This window comes from Polyodon spathula, chromosome 24 (assembly GCF_017654505.1).
Source record: "Polyodon spathula isolate WHYD16114869_AA chromosome 24, ASM1765450v1, whole genome shotgun sequence".
Taxonomy (NCBI): domain Eukaryota; kingdom Metazoa; phylum Chordata; class Actinopteri; order Acipenseriformes; family Polyodontidae; genus Polyodon; species Polyodon spathula.
The window spans coordinates 18,547,415-18,563,391 of record NC_054557.1 but is presented as its reverse complement, the minus strand read 5'-3'; the positions used below and the strand labels follow the sequence as shown (position 1 = coordinate 18,563,391).

General features: G+C 48.2%; 1 pseudogene; it reads left to right on the top strand.

Moving 5' to 3' along the window:
* The first annotated feature begins 903 nt into the window (after window positions 1–903).
* On the top strand, window positions 904–14,027 carry LOC121298538 (annotated as a pseudogene).
* The last annotated feature ends 1,950 nt before the right edge of the window (window positions 14,028–15,977 follow it).

Genomic DNA, 15,977 nt, shown 5'->3' with positions numbered 1-15,977 from the left:
ACACGCACACACACACACACACATTGCATGACAGTGTATATAAATCGGAGTTAGTGAGTAAATACATGCGTGCTTACACATCGTTACAGTGTTATTATGCATGGTTACAATGTACTTCATGTGGAGATATTTTTGCTCGATAGATTATAATTTATTTGGCAGACACCTTTATCCAAGGTGATTTACACAGTATTGCAAAGCGAGATTAATATTTAAACACAGTGTAGTTTCCAGTATAATAATACTACTAGAATACGACATGGACCAGGATGCACCCGGTTAGGGTCACAGCGAGTTATATCTGCAGTGAGATTAGCAGCGGAATATTACAAGGATAGCAGTGAGGATCCAGTGTCGTGGTGCTGAGGTCGGGCGAGTCCAGGGCAGAGCAGGAGGCGTAGATAAGAGATCTACCCCAAACCCTTCTCTGATGCAGCCGTGTACTTGCATAGCCGGTGCTCAGTGCATTGTGACTAGTGCACTCGCAGGATACTGTGTGAGCACACGCGTATTTATCAGTGACTCCGATGTAAACACACAGTAATCGATACAGCGGTAACATATACAGTATAGAACTTGTTTGGAACGCTGAATTTGCTTGCAGGGGCTGGGGGGGGGGGGGTTATTGACAAAGGGGGATCCGGAACAGTGGCACTGGAACTTTTTTTTTAAAAGCGGGGGTGCTGAAAGCCATTTAACAAAACTGTAACCCCTGTATTTGAACGAAGCCATGCAATGCCAGGGGGGTGCTCCCTCACCCCCAGCACCCCTAGTTCCAGCGCCCTTGAGCCGGAGAGAGACAAAAGAAAATACTTACGTCTCGATTCTTCCCCCCTTTTTTTAAAGAAAACAATGGTACGGTCCATACTTTAAAAGCACTCTTATAAAGAGGGAAAGTCCCTGCGCTTAGTTGCTTCCTAAAGATTTTTTTTTCTCTGTGTTATTATTGTTGAGAGAGAGAGAGAGTGCAGACCGGTTTAGTATCCGTTGCGCTTGGCTGCAGCACACTAACGAGGACAGCAGTTCAAATCGCTTTACCAAACTAAGGCAGCTCTGCGCCGGAGCTCGACTGTGGAGATCGAAATGAATGGGAAGAAATACCTGCCTCGTAACGCGTTTATATCTATAACGCGCTGCCTGTGGAAGAAAGTGGGGACAGTTTGTAAGTCGGCGCGGGTGAGTGTCCGGGTTTTTAAATGCACTGGCTGTGTTGTCCTGGGACTGCGATGCGCCTAACGCCTTTCTTCGTTTGGGATTACTTTTGCACTGAGGTTTTTTGTTTATTTCTGCGCGGGTTTCTTGAGGACAGCGAGCTGAAAACAAACACACTTCGGTTTGCTGCCCCCCGACAGCACAGCGCAACCGCTACAGCTCCGTGCACTGAACCGACATGGATGGGGACCCAGCGCCGGTAATCCCGTTAGATCTCCGGACAACCCGCAAATCAAAGAGCGCCAGGGAGGGTATTACTACCACTGATAAACCCAGTATGAAACAGGCCAGTAGACTTGGAACCAATGCAAGCACGGGCGAACTGGGAAGGACCGGGAGAATGGGGTGCAAGGGTGAGGCGGCAGAACAGAGGCAGGACTTGGACACGGAGTCCAGAGTGAAAGGACACTGGTTCAATACGGTTCCGCCCTGCGCTCCGTTTGCACAGGTGCCACCGGGTTATCAAGCAGTGGTGCCGAGCTATAGCGCACAGAACTACCCATTCCCGGTACCGTTCGGCGTTGACTCTGTATGGAGACCGCCCTTGGTCCATATAAGCAGTGGTAGAGGATTCAGCGGTGTTTACCTCCCTGTCAAACAACAGAGAGAGCATGGGCATTGGGAAAATGAAGCTTGGAGAGGCCAAACAGCGGCGGTTTCACCGGTAACCACTCAAACTCCAAACACAGCTTCCAGGACCCCCGATTTTTTGGAGCGTCCGCAGAGCGGCACCTCGTCTTCGCCTGTGTGCAAAATAGAACTGCAACCGACTTCGCACGAAGGCTCCAAAGCGACCGATAAGCCCACCCTGTCCCTGCCCTTGAGGAAGCGACCTTACCCGGCTGTGGAGACCGAGGACAGCTGTTCGGGGGTCCCCAGTCCTTCAGCTCCCTGCAAAAAAGAACCTAACAGCTCCTCCCCAGCCCAGGACCAGGAGACCGGCTGCATCCCGGCCAAGCAGGAGCGGAGGCCATCAGTCGATGCTCGGTCTCCCGCAGACTCACGAATTGTGCCCGGCTCCCAGGCTCACGGGTTCCCCGAAAGGAAGGCGGTTATTGACGGGATGTATTCCAGAACGCCGGTACCCGGAGGTGGGGCCAGGTCACCTTACTGCCCAGGTAAGACTTTCAATATCCCGTCTCTATCAACACCCAGGCTAGCAGGAGCTGCGTTCCTCAGCCATGGCTGTAAAAAATAAGATGGAATTGTGACTTTTTTTTTGTAGGACCACCAGGGATATTTTTATTATTATTATTATTATTATTACTATTATTATTATTATTATTATTATTATTTTTATACTTATTTTTTATAATAATAATAATAATAACTATTGTATATGCATAATAAGTCTGTACATGCGTTTGTCTATTTGTCTATCTAGCTATCTATCTTTCTATCTAGCTAGCTGTCCGTGATCCCTCACTGCAGCGCTCGCATCCCGCACAGACTGCGGGTTTAAACCAGTAGAGACTTTCTGTCGGGGTTTAGGGGACTAAGGGGACAGTAGTGGCACTCGTAGTTAACCACGAACCGTATGCAGATGGTTCAGTAAAATACGAAAACAAAAAATCTGTTAAATTATTGCAACATTTAGAGATGTAACCTACCCGTAACAGACAGGGGGATTGCTATTATTATTATTATTATTACTTTGTACATTTCCAGCTGCTAGCAGTTACTGGGAATTCGTGTTTGTTTGTTTGTTTGTTTTTATGGGCAAGAAATCCCTAGAGCGTCATGTGAGCAGATCAAGCCAAGCGGGTCTGACTTGCTCATGCTGGTATGAGAACCGGTTCATTAAGAGTACGATTGATAGGAGTCAGACACTTCAAACTAGTGCGAGTTTCAGGCGCTGTATCTCACAGCAATAATGGCCAGACTGCATATTGTGCAAATGTACCGTTTAGTGCAAGGGGAGCTCTCTCTCTCTCTCTCTCTCTCTCTCTCTCCTCTCTCTCTCTCTCTCTCTCTCTCTCTCTCTCTCTCTCTCTCTCTCTCTCTCTCTCTCTCTCTCTCTTTCACACTGTGCTGTACTGTAAATGAAACTGATACAGCTGCTTACTGGAACACTGTGGTAGCAAACGAAACTTTAATTCTGATTATTATTATTATTAGTAGTAGCATTATTAATATTCATATTATTATTGTCGTTGTTGTTGATGCTGAAATAATAAAATAATAATAATAATAATAATAATAACCCTAGTCATGTTTCTCTTGTGACCAGTCCGTTCCAGCAAGCAGTCGTATCGTGCGTTTCAAACACACCTTTCTATTAACCGGGACAACAATTAGAAACCCGTGCCGTGTCATTACAGCACTGGTTAAGGCGTAAGCTGCAGGGTGGAAATACGACCCCTATTTCATAGCTATTTGCTCCGTCCCTGGTTTCACAATGCGTTTAATAACAAGACACACCTGCTCCTGACCCCTCTGCACACACTGGGGTTGATCCCGCCCGATCTGTCTCCACAGTGCCGGGCCCCTACCCCCAGGCTGGCTACCCTTACTGCCCCATGCCCGCCCCTCACCTCTACCTGGGCGGGGTTATTAGCATGCAGGCCCCGCCCTTTCCAGTCATATACCCAATGGAGGACAAGATGGCTTCTGACATCGCCATGGCGACCAGACAGGACGAAGATGGAGACACGTAGGTGCAAATATACATTTCTCTCTCTCTCTCTCTCTCTCTCTCTCTCTCTCTCTCTCTCTCTCTCTCTCTCTCTCTCTCTGTGTCAGTGGGCACATTTCAATGCTTTACAATGCTTCCCTATGCTTTACAAGACCTCTCTGTGCTTTACAATGCTTCCCTATGCTTTACAAGACCTCTCTGTGCTTTACCATGCTTCCCTATGCTTTACCAGACCTCTTTGTGCTTTGCAATGCTTCCCTGTGCTTTACCAGACCTCTCTGTGCTTTACCATGCTTCCCTATGCTTTACCAGACCTCTCTGTGCTTTACAATGCTTCCCTATGCTTTACCAGACCTCTCTGTTCTTTACAATGCTTCCCTGTGCTTCACCACACCTCTTTGTGCTTTACCAGGCTTTCGGTGTGCTGTACCTTTACAATGGGACACTGTTATGAGGGGCAGGCTGCCGGTGTGTCTGTTTGGCTGTAAGGCTCAGGTCTCTGTGTATATTTCTGGAGGGGGGGGTCGTGTTTAGGGGAAGCCCTTCACCACAGCCTGCGTCACAGCGGCTAGCGTTCACCCCGTCCTGCCTCAGGTTTCGGGAACAGAACAGGATGCTTTTCATATGACTTCCTGTCTCAATGTCTGACATTACCGCTTGCTCTCTCTACACAACTCTCTCTCTCTCTGTCTCTCTTGCCCTCTCCCCTCTCTCTCTCAGTAGCTGGCATGTTTCACCTGTTAGTTTTCTTCACCACAAACCTCAGTGCTTTCTTTCCCTCCCCCTCTCTCTCTGCTCAGTGTTTCAAAGCCAGCTGTGGCTCTTGATTCCTGGAACAGACAAGATCCTGATCTGTCCCTCGATTGCACTTCTTTACAGCGTCACATACCTGTTGGCTGTCCAGTTCGTGTACATTCCCTTGAAGCCTATATAAAAGTTTCCCACAGCAAAAGCCTTACCAGCGTAATACAGCACAGTGAAAGCATGGTGATGCATATCAAAGCATTGTAAACACAGAGAGGTCTGGTAAAGCATAGGGAAGCATTGTAAAGCGCAGAGGGTATGGTGAAGCACTGAAGAAAGACTTGTAGTGGAAATGTTTGTCATTGCATTTACACTGAAGACACTGAGAAAGACTTGCAGTGGAAACGCTTGTCGTATAATCTGTTAATGTTACTCCTGCTGCGGCTGTCCTTTCCCATGCTTTCTTTCACATTGCTGTGATTTTTTTTCCTTTGGGAATCTTGAACAATAAGCACTGTGCTTTATTCATCTCCTCCCAGTGAAGGTGCAGGTGAGGTGCATTTCAACAGGCTCTGCAGAGTGAAAAATAAGTCATGAGGCGAGAAGACCCCAGGGTTTCTGAATAATAAAATACAATGACATGAAACCGGAAGGAAGTCAGATATAAATACCTTTGACAGTTAAACTCAGTTCAGAACGAGGAGGGGGGTGGGGGGTGGTATGGTGGAGGCAGGTGTCCGTTGAGATGAAACTTGGTAAGCATCTTCCTTAGCACAAGTTTTTGAGAGTATGTGAGTCTGTGTGTGTGTGTGTGGGAGGTTGGAGGATGGAGGGGGAGCCCTCCCTTGCAATTCAGCTGGCATCTCCAAATGGTCTTTTCCGTAACATTTAAAAATTTAAATATTAAATAAAAAACTATAAACTCCCCCAGGGGCAGTCCAGGAATTGACTTGCAATTCAGCTGGCATCTCCAAATGGTCTTTTCCGTAACATTTAAAAAAATAAATATATAAATAATAAACTATAAAATCTCCCAGGGCAACAGGACGTGACATCAGGGATAGCTTTTACTGTAAACGATTCTCAATCCAAAGCATTGCAAAGCACAGAGAGGTCTGGTAAAGCATAGGGAAGCATTGTAAAGCACAGAGAGGTCTGGTAAAGCATAGGGAAGCATTGTAAAGCACAGAGAGGTCTGGTAAAGCATAGGGAAGCATTGTAAAGCACAGGTCTGGTAAAGCATAGGGAAGCATTGTAAAGCACAGAGAGGTCTGGTAAAGCATAGGGAAGCATTGTAAAGCACAGAGAGGTCTGGTAAAGCATAGGGAAGCATTGTAAAGCACAGAGAGGTCTGGTAAAGCATAGGGAAGCATTGTAAAGCACAGAGAGGTCTGGTGAAGCAAAGGGAAGCATTGTTTAATAAACATGGTCAAATCAGGGTAAACTGGTAAGCATAGAGGGAAACTCTACAGTGCAATACATCCTGTTGTAAACTTGTATAAGGCTTCTACTTGATTCTGGTGAGATAAATTTTGAATAACATGGCAAATCGGTAAACTGGTAAGCATAGAGGAAACTCTACAGTGCAATACATCCTGTTGTAAACTTGTATAAGGCTTCTACTTGATTCTGGTGAGATGTGTTGATATGTGCTGTGTTGGGCTCTGTTTTGAATGTGTGTTGTGTAGCACGCACTCTTGTCTGTTGTTTTTTTCCCAACGCTGCGTGTGTGTGTTTGGTGTTTCAGAGCTCTGCACATTGCTGTAGTTCAGGGACAGGCGTTGATGGTGCTGGCACTCACTCACATCCTGCAGCAGGGCAAGAGAGACCTGGACACATACAGACAACCTGAGACAGGTAAGAACTCCACTGATGAAGCACCAGAGCCCAAACGCTGGTCTGCTTGACTCGCTCTCTTCTAGTTTCAATAACACTGATGAAGGCCTTTTCTGTCTAGCCCTGTTCTTACTCCAGTTGTTCTCATTCTGAGAAATCACATGACCTATGGCACTGTTCCCATGATGCTCTGCGGCTAGGGTAGAAAGAGGGACTTTCCCTTAAGGGCTGACTAGAGAGAGAGCGAGAGAACACTTCCTCTTTCTCTCTCTCTTATCCTCCCCCCCCCCCCCCCCCTTCCTCCCTCTCTCTCCACACTCTCCCCAATCCCCCCTCTCTCTCTCCCTCTGCCCCTGTCCTCTCTCTCTTTCCCCTCCCTGCTGTCTGTCTGCTACCTCCTCTCCCTCTCTCTCTCCCTCACACTGAGAGACAGTAGAGAGGGGGAGAGGGGGAGGAGAGGGGAAACCCCACAAATTAAAGCCAAGTAGCTAGCCTGCGTTACACACGTCTATGGCAGTGTAGCTAGCCTGCGTTACACACGTCTATGGCAGTGTAGCTAGCCTGCGTTACACACATCTATGGCAGTGTAGCTAGCCTGCGTTACACACGTCTATGGCAGTGTAGCTAGCCTGCGTTACACACGTCTATGGCAGCTCCTGACCTCCTAACCCAGAGCAACGCAGACTGATCAGCAGTTAAAATGATGCAATGTAACGCTTAGAGTTTACCACAGTCATTCTGCACAGTCATTTCCCCCCATGCTTTTCCCCTGGTTATACTGTACCTTTACCACAGTGTACCCTGGCTTGCACTGTGCTGTATTACACTGGCTTGTGCTTTTACTGTGGGACACTTTTATAAGGGTTAGTTTACCCTCTTTTTAATAGGCTTTACCAGACCTCTCTGTGCTTTACCAGACCTCTCTGTGCTTTACAATGCTTACCTATGCTTTACCAGACCTCTCTGTGCTTTACAATGCTTCCCTGTGCTTTACCAGACCTCTCTGTGCTTTACAATGCTTCCCTGTGCTTTACCAGACCTCTCTGTGCTTTACAATGCTTCCCTATGCTTTACCAGACCTCTCTGTGCTTTACAATGCTTCCCAGTGCTTTACCACACCTCTCTGTTTTACAGTGCTTGCCTGTGCTTTGCCCTTCTCTCTGTGTGTTTTACAGTGCTTGCCTGTGCTTTGCCCTGCTGTCTGTGTGTTTTACAGTGCTTGCCTGTGCTTTGCCCTGCTCTCTGTGTTTTACAGTGCTTGCCTGTGCTTTGCCCTTCTCTCTGTGTTTTACAGTGCTTGCCTGTGCTTTGCCCTGCTGTCTGTGTGTTTTACAGTGCTTGCCTGTGCTTTGCCCTGCTGTCTGTGTGTTTTACAGTGCTTGCCTGTGCTTTGCCCTTCTCTCTGTGTGTTTTACAGTGCTTGCCTGTGCTTTGCCCTGCTGTCTGTGTGTTTTACAGTGCTTGCCTGTGCTTTGCCCTGCTCTCTGTGTGTTTTACAGTGCTTGCCTGTGCTTTGCCCTGCTCTCTCTCTGCTCTATCACACTGAGCTCTTGTGGTGAGACTGCGTTCAGAGAGATGAAAGACAGACGGGTCTCACTGTTGCTCCAGAACTCCAGGTTTCACTTTGACTCAGTCTGGCTCGGAGAAATTCTAGGAAAGGGTGCGCTTGAAGAGAGGAAAGGGAGTGTGTGTGTGGGCATGAGTGTGTGTCTGTCAGTGTGTGTGTGTGTGTGTCTCTGTGTCTGTCAGTGCGTTTGTCAGTCTGTCAGTGTGTGTGTCTGTCAGTGTGTGTATGTGTTTGTACATATGTGTCTGTCAGTGTGTGTCTGTCAGTGTGTGTGTCAGTCTCTCAGTATGTGTTTGTCAGTGTGTGTCTGTCAGTGTGTGTGTCTCTGTGTGTGTGTGTGTCTGTCAGTGTGTCTGTCAATGTGTGTGTGTCAGTGTGTGTGTGTGTCTCTGCGTGTCTGTCAGTGAGTGTTTGTCAGTGTGTGTGTCTCTGTGTCAGTGTGTTTGTTTGTCAGTGTGTGTGTCAGAGCTGTGTGTGTGTGTGTGTGTGTGTGTGTGTGAGTGTTTGTCAGTGTGTCTGTCAGTGTGTGTGTGTGTGTCTGTCAGTGTGTGTGTGTGTGTGTGTGTGTGTGTGTGTGTGTGTGTGTGTGTGTGTCAGTGTGTGTGTGCGTGTCTGTCAGTGTGTGTGTGCGTGTCTGTCAGTGTGTGTGCGTGTGTGTGTGTGTGTGTGTCTGTGTGTGTGTGTGTGTGTGTTTGTCAGTGTGTGTGTGTGTGTGTGTGTGTATTGAAGCTGCAGTAGCGCTGTTGTAAGCTGGCATTGCCAGGGTTAAGTTTGCAGTGTGATTGTCTTGGGGTAATCTCTGTTAGTTATTAACAAACTCTGCTCTCTGTTTCGGTTTCTGAGCCTCTTACCAGAATAGCAGCTGAGGGTTTACAGTGCTGTGCACTTACTGTAACCCTGAACAGAGCCCAGCCAAGCCCTTCCACAGAACAAACATTCATAGAGACAAGGAGACAGCCAGATGTGAGAGCCCAGCCTTAAAGGGACAGCACACCTCTCTCTCTCTCTATTTCTTTTGCTTTCTCTCTTCTTTTTCTTTAATTGTCTCCTTTTTTGATTTCTTTCATTCTTTTTTCAACACGTTTATCTTTCTTACTCAGTTACCCCCTCCTTTCTTTCTTTCTTTTTCTCACGCTTGTCTGGTGTTAGAGTCAAGCAGACAAGCGCAGTGTCTCTTTCAACAGATCCTTCCCTTCTTGGTATTTTAGTGCCTCATCGCAGACCCCCCCACACACCACCCCCGCAGGCACTGACCACAGCACATCTGGTTTCATACATTGGTGGGAGGGTGTGTGCGTCAGTGTGTGTGTCTGTGTGTCTCAGTGTGTGTGTATATGTGTCTCTGTATATAAGTGTATGTGCTTGTGAGTGTGTATGTTTCACTGTGTGTCAATTTGACTGTGTCTCAGTGTGTGAGTTAATGAGTTTGTGAGTCTCAGTGTGTGTGTGTTTGTGAATGCGTGTGTCAGTGTGTGATTGCTCTCTCTGTCTCTCTCCATGCTTCTTACGCACGTCTCCTAACCACCACACCGCTATCTGCCCCATCTCTCACCTCGCTGACGCACAAAGGTTCTCGGAGCGTGCAGGGTTAACAGCGAGCGCGCAGGATTACGGGAACTCTCCGCTCTCCGTGCCCAGGTTGTGAAACGTGCCCCTGGGTGCCTCTCTCCACACACACACACACACACACACACACACACTCCTGTCACAGCAACACGCTGCCTGTATCACCCCAAGTGCTTATTATCAGCTCAGCCACCAGAGGCACGTCTTGCCTGCCTCACTATAAACCCCAGAGGATGTGAGCTCTCCGCTCCCCAGCCTGTGATTCTGGTAACAGCAACAGAGCGAGGCTTCCACAGCTCTGTGTGACACAGGCAGGCATTGAGAAAAACACACGCTGCTGAGTGAACAGGTGCTCTGTGAGCAGCGCCAGTGCAGGAAGCTCGCAGTGAGAGTGTGGGTTAGCAAAGCAAGACTCGAGAGAGGCACCTGACACACAATCATTCAAATTCATATTTGACTCGCTCTCTTCTAGTTTCAATAACACTGATGAAGGCACTAGAGCCCAAACGCTGGTCTGCTTGACTCGGGTTCTCATAAGTTTGGGGCTGGGTGTCGATCTGTCTCAGAATTGGAGATGTATGAGTTGTTTTAAAGTAATAAAGACTCCTTCCACTTTCACATCGAGCTGCTTCCAGTCAAGAGCCCGAGAGAAGTGTTTTTTCTATTTCTTTGTGTGATAGTCAGCTGTTGCAGATATGAATAGTTGGAGAACCCATATAGTCAGCAAAACAGCATGCAAGAGGCAAGACTTACTGTGTGTGTCCACTGGGGTGAAAATGCAGTGACTGCCTGAAGAAGAGTGTCCTCCAGCATAAGCAAAGTCTATTAAAGCACAGTGAAAGAATGGTAAAGCACAGAGAGGTCTGGTAAAGCACAGGGAAGCATTGTAAAGCACAGAGAGGTCTGGTAAAGCATAGGGAAGCATTGTAAAGCACAGAGAGGTAAAGCATATTAATAAACATTGCCTCTATGGTTCTCTCTTTTACCCAGACTCCTCTGCACTTGGCAGTGATTACCCATCAGCCCCAGCTGGTCAGTCACCTGGTTGGTCAGGGGGCCAGTGCAATGCTGCTGGACCGGAACGGCCAGACCGCGATCCACCTGGCCTGCGAACACAGCCAGCAGGACTGTCTGCAAGAGATACTGGGCCAGAGCCAGAGCAAACTGGACCTGGAGGCCCGGAACTACCAGGGTAAGATGAGCAAACGTCACAAAGGCTCCCATTCACGGTATAGCAACGGCGATTTTCTGAATCGTCTCTCTTCATAGCTGAAGCCACTCTCTCCCCCTCTCTCTGAAAGCATGGGAAAGCATGGGCATGCGTTGTAAAGCATATGAGACAAACAGAGTAAACTGTGGTAAATTTATAATCGTGGGAAACGCACTGGGTGGAAACCTGCAAAAATCCAGTGCAGTAAACAGGGCGGTAAACTTTTATAAAGGCAATGTGTTGCAATGGGGACCCTTTGCAAGAAGGGCCAGTGAAACGTATCAGTTAAAACTTATCAGTGCCTGCATGTAGAGTGACTCTGTGTGTGTGTGATTCACCCCCAGGCTTCACCCCTCTACACATCGCAGTGAATAACAATGGAAAGGACTTGCTGACCATGCTGCTGACCAGAGGAGCCGATATCGATGCTGTGGTGAGACACTGAGCAGAGTGGCAGCGTGCTCTCCCCCCTCCCAACACTCTCCCCTCCTAGAATTCACTATGATTGCTTCATTGAGATCAAACTAAAGGAGATGACTCCCACAATCTAACCCTTACCCTTACCTTGTCAGCTACCTATATTATTGTATAGTGCTGCACAAACAGATTACTCGATTATTCAATTGTTCTATTACTCAATTGTTTGATTATTCAATTGTTCGATTTCGATTACTCAATTATTCGATTGCTTGATTATTCGATTATTCGGTTGATCAATTACTCGATTATTCACCTCGAGCTATCCACAGAAATCAGTTCCTGACAATCAGGCGAGGGTCTCTGATGTGGATCAGGCTGATTTACCGCTCAGAGTGAATTAAGAAGCAGCTGCCTGGGTTTGTGATGATCGCTGCTTTCCTTAAAGACTAAACAGTGATCCACACAAACCCAAGCAGCTGTTTATCGACTGTGTTTAGTCTCTAATGTTTTTTTAATGAGTTGGATCTGAATGTATGCACCACTAAATTACATAGAGAAACCAAACACTGTTCCACTAAACGTACCCAAGATCTCACCTCTCCCTGTGCAAAGGATTGCATGACAAGGAAGCATTTATTATTTTTTTTAATGCTTGTGTTTTGTCAATGAAAATGTTCCAGTCGCTCCTGGAAGATTTCCAATGGCTGCACGCCTCGTGTTTTTAAGGTAGATCTTAATTTTCGGGGTTTTTTGGGGGTTATTTTTCCCCAGGATATTAAAAGCGGACGCAGCCCCCTCATTCACGCAGTGGAAAACAACAACTTGGAAATGGTGAACTTTCTGATCGAGGTGAGTAACAGGATAGGGGTCGCGCTTCTCTGTGCGATCTTTTACATCCACTAGAGGGCAGTGCATTACGAGTGGGGGTTTGGATAATGGTTTCTCTCTGCCAGGGTGACCAGGTGTCCAGTTTGACCAGGACTGTCCCATTTTCCCAACAGCTGTCCAGCTATCTCATAGCGAAAGCAGCGCTGACTCAAACCGCTGTGTGTGTTTCTGTGTGTGTTTGCAGCACGGGGCCAATGTGAACGCTCAGAGCTACTCTGGTAACACCGCGCTGCACTCGGCCAGCGGCCGTGGCCTCCTAGACATCGCCCGGGTGCTGCTGAAGAACGGGGCAGACTGCGGCATCAAGAACTACCACAACGACACGGCCCTCATGGTGGCAAAGAACAAGAGGGTGAGCTGCACCGAATGCATTGGGTTCAATACAGCAACCTTCGGGGAGGCGTAAAAACCAAGGTCCTATTGCAAGTGACCTCCGATTAGAGCCAGCAACAATAGAGAAGGCTTTGGGGGTCCAGCAATTAAAGAAAGGGGCTTGTTATCAGGTTCAGTCCCAGCCACTGACTAACTGTGACCCTGAGCAAGTCACTTCACCTCCTTGTGCTCCGTCCTTTAGATGAGATGCAAAACAAACGAGGTCCTATTGGAAGTGACTCTGCAGCAGCAGCAGTTGTTGATGAAGCAGAGCTCACCCCCCTGGTCTCTAAGCATCTGCGAAATGATAAATTATATAATAATAATAATAATAATAACACTAATGTGAATGTATGTTTTGAACGAACACGAGCTAAACCTCATTTTTTTTATAATCTCCAGGTGATTGATGCATTGAGGGGGAAGGCAGCCAATCCCAAACTCTCTGAGATCACCGCGGAGCTCCTCCCCTCTCCACATGGCAGCCGCAGCTCGTCGAGCTCGCCCACGCACACGCACAACGGTACAAGACACATTGTGCTGCACAACACTGCCTGCACAGGACAGAGAACTGCTCTCTACAGCTCTGCAGAGTGGAGCTCTCTTTCCTATAGACCTCTATACAGCTCTGCAGTGTTGAGAGTGGAGATCTCTTTCCAGTAGACCTCTATACAGCTCCGCAGTGTTGAGTATAGTTCAACAGTATCTTATATATTTGTCAGAACTCACAGTACATCTTTGTAAAGTACATCTCTCTTTCTCCCCAAACAGGTAACTCAATCCCATCTCCTGGCCCCGCCCCTCGACGCTCCCCATTGGCTGCTCCTCTAGCTCAACAGCACCTCCTGGCCCCACCCCCTTCCTCCAGCCCTCTGCTAGCTCCTTCCCAGAGACCTCCAGCCAGCCAATCCAGCGAGGGACAGCAGCTGTCTCTGGGCGGAGATGAAAGCCATGTGCATTGCCAATCTTACCCGCCAGGGGGAGCTCTGAGCCCAGCAGCCTTGCCTAACTTCCACAGCTTCAGTAATGGACCCCCTTTCAGTCCCGGAGTCCTGTACGCCAAACAGGGAGACTACAGGAACCTGCCACAGGGGTATTACCTGGAGGGGCGGTGCATCCCCCACCCCACTGCCTTCCTCCAGCCCTACCTCCTCCCCTCTCCGGCAAGAGCATCCAATCACCCGCTCGCAGGGATCTCTCTGGACCAATCGCGGCACTCCTTTGACTCCCAGAGCCCGGCGACCCTCAATGCCCGCCCCTCCAGCAGGAACAGTGACCAATCGGACGTGTCTACCATGAGCGTCAGCAGCGGGGGCAAAGGTGAAAGTTGATGACCTCCCCCACACCCCCGCTACAACTCACTCAGTCAAGCAGACAAGCGTTCCATCTAGCATCTTCGCCAGTTAGACACCGAGTCAAGCAGACAAGCGTTCCACCTAGCGTCTTCGCCAGTTAGACACCGAGTCAAGCAGACAAGCGTTCCACCTAGCGTCTTCGCCAGTTAGACACCGAGTCAAGCAGACAAGCGTTCCACCTAGCGTCTTCGCCAGTTAGACACTGAGTCAAGCAGACAAGCGTTTCAGCTAGACACTAGTGCCTTCATAGGTGAAGCAGACAAGCGTTCCATCGAGAGGGTTAGGTGAGGGGGGAGAGGGTTAGGGTTAAGTGAGGGGGGAGAGGGTTAGGTGAAGGAGGAGGAGAGAGTTAGTTGAGGGGGGAGAGGGTTAGGAGAGGGGGGAGGAGAGGGCTAGGTGAGGGTGGAGATGGCTAGGTGAAGGGGGTTAGGTTTGTTGGGGGCGGGGGGGTTACACAGAAGTGAAACCGTCAATGTGATTTCTCAGAGCTGACCGCAGGGGAATTTTCTGTGTCCTTGGCATCTGATAGGAATTCACATCATCACAGACAATCGAACAGGCAAGGAATTGAAACATGAAGAGCGGGTCGAAAAACTTGCAAACTTTATGAGAATTGAAGGGGATTCATTTAAAAAGAAACATTTACGCAAACTGGACAAACACCGTCAAAAAAAAAAAACCAGGAAGTACCTACGTCAGCTTCCTTTGTTTCTCACTGCGGACAACAAATGTTTACGCCCTGTAAACTATACTCACCTGGATAAAGCACAAAGCAGCGTGGCTCAATTCCATATGCTAACGTGACATTCAGCCTGTTTCATTCCACTTCATGAAGCAACATCAGTTCGTTCTATAGGGTGATGCTGCAAAACTTTTGGTCAGAGCTTCAAGTTCTGTAATAAATTTGCACACCACTGTGTGTGTGTGTATATATAATATATATTCTTAAAAGGTTTCTCTGAGGTGATTTGTGAGGCGGTGGGGAAGGATATTAACGTCGCACTTTGGGCTTCAGTGTAAAGGTCAAAGCTGTGCTGCTCGCTCGCTCTGTCTGTAATTACAGAACACGCCTCAGAGAGGATGGGAAACAGAGGAGCAAGGCCACCCCAGGGGAGTGTACAGGGAATGAAGCTGGCTGATTTCACAACACCTTCTGTAATGACTGTGATCAGTGCGCACACGGCCCGCGGGACCCAGAGAGACGGGGCGCACACGGCCCGCGGGACCCAGAGAGACGGGGCGCACACGGCCCGCGGGACCCAGAGAGACGGGGCGCACACGGCCCGCGGGACCCAGAGAGACGGGGCGCACACGGCCCGCGGGACCCAGAGAGACGGGGCGCACACGGCCCGCGGGACCCAGAGAGACGGGGCGCACACGGCCCGCATTACACACATTATTATTAATTATTGCAGTTATTAATGTTGATACCAGTAATGACAATTGGGTTTTTTGCTGTATGATTCCTGTATTTGTAAATTATTTTTCACCAGGATGTTTTATATTTGCAGATCCTGACAGAAACTTTAATAAAAGACATAAATATATTTTTTTATATTCATATAAGAAGCTCAAAAGCCCGGCTTCCTTTTTTTTATTTAAAAATATTTAAAGTATCAGATAGAAAAAGCACAGTGAAGTGTAATCAAGCACAGTGGTAGCATGGGAAAGCAAAGAGAGGTGTGGTAGAGCACAGGGAAGCATTGTAAAGCACAGAGAGGTCTGGTAGAGCACAGGGAAGCATTGTAAAGCACAGAGAGGTGTGGTAAAGCATAGGGAAGCATTGTAAAGCACAGAGAGGTGTGGTAAAGCATAGGGAAGCATTGTAAAGCACAGAGAGGTGTGGTAAGGCATAGGGAAGCATTGTAAAGCTTATGTTACATTGATTTCTAGATAAATAACGCTCCTCTAGTCGTCGATAAGATCCGGCGTTTGGCTGGAAATGTAACCTGCGTGCATTCCCGGGTATTCCCCGGCTCAGTGTGCAAAGTTCTCCAATCTGATTTCCTCTGAACTGGCTGAACCAGGTAGCTGAAGAGGAGCTCACAGCGTTAACCCCATAGCCGCAGCTAGTATCAAAAAGACTACCAACTCCGCACAGAAATCACACCCACAGTCAGCAAAGTGGAGCTGGACTTAGGACCGAGGGAAGCGCACCCTCTTCCACACACA